The sequence below is a fragment of the Benincasa hispida genome, chromosome 8, assembly GCF_027475165.1.
Source record: "Benincasa hispida cultivar pf3 chromosome 8, pf3_genome.v1.1, whole genome shotgun sequence".
Lineage (NCBI taxonomy): Eukaryota > Viridiplantae > Streptophyta > Magnoliopsida > Cucurbitales > Cucurbitaceae > Benincasa > Benincasa hispida.
Window position 1 is genome coordinate 7,752,004 of NC_143485.1, and position 827 is coordinate 7,752,830.

The 827-nt window shown below is 44.4% G+C and overlaps 1 non-coding gene across 1 annotated transcript; it reads right to left on the reverse strand.

The window, feature by feature from the left end:
- Positions 1-433: 433 nt before the first annotated feature.
- On the reverse strand, positions 434-540 carry LOC120084295 (small nucleolar RNA R71). Its single transcript, XR_005483659.1, has one exon. It is a non-coding gene; the product is annotated as a small nucleolar RNA R71 (small nucleolar RNA).
- Positions 541-827: the final 287 nt, after the last annotated feature.

An 827-nucleotide genomic window follows, 5' to 3' on the forward strand; every position in this document is an offset into this window, starting at 1 on the left:
CTAGGAAAGAAGCACCAAACAACAATAATGTCATTGCAAATCCACTTCTGTTGCCCAACGATCGCAATAGGCCCTTTGGGACTATGCATCGCCAAACCTCTATGATTTCTCTCTGAGAATCATGAGGCATGCCTTAGACAGAAGTAGATTTGAAATAAAACCGGTGATGCTACAGATGACCCAGGCTGTAGGTCAATTCAAAGGACGGCGTGGCGAGGATCCGCACGCCCACCTCTAAAATTTTATTGAAATCTACAATACTTTTGTGTTTCCGAACATCTCTGTTGAGGAGGTTCGACTTACGCTGTTTCCATTTTCTCTCTGTGATCAGTCTAGGAAATGGGCTTACTCACTCGAACCAAGAGAGATCACTTCTTGGGAGCAGGTGGTAGAGAAGTATATGAAGAAGTATTTCCCACCTATAGAGAATGCGAGACGAAGAAAGCTTATTACTAATTTTGAACAAGACATGGACGAATCGCTCAGTGATGCCTGGGCGAGGTTTAAAAGGTTGGTCCGAAATTGTCCGCATAATGGGCTGCCAGACTGCCTTTAGATGGAAATTTTCTACCACGGTTTGAATCCTGCTTCGCAGACCGCTGCCAATGCGGCAGTAGTTGGTGGTCTGCTTGACAAGACTTATGATGAGGCGAAGAGTATCCTAGATTGCATCTCCAAGAATCATGAAGACTGGAGGGAGAGCGACCAGAGATTAAAACTCTAAGATTCTGACACAGATAACTGTGCTATTGTTTCATTGTAGAACCAAATGACCGCAATGATGAATTTGATTCAAGGAATGACGATCTGCAGTCCAACACCGCAAG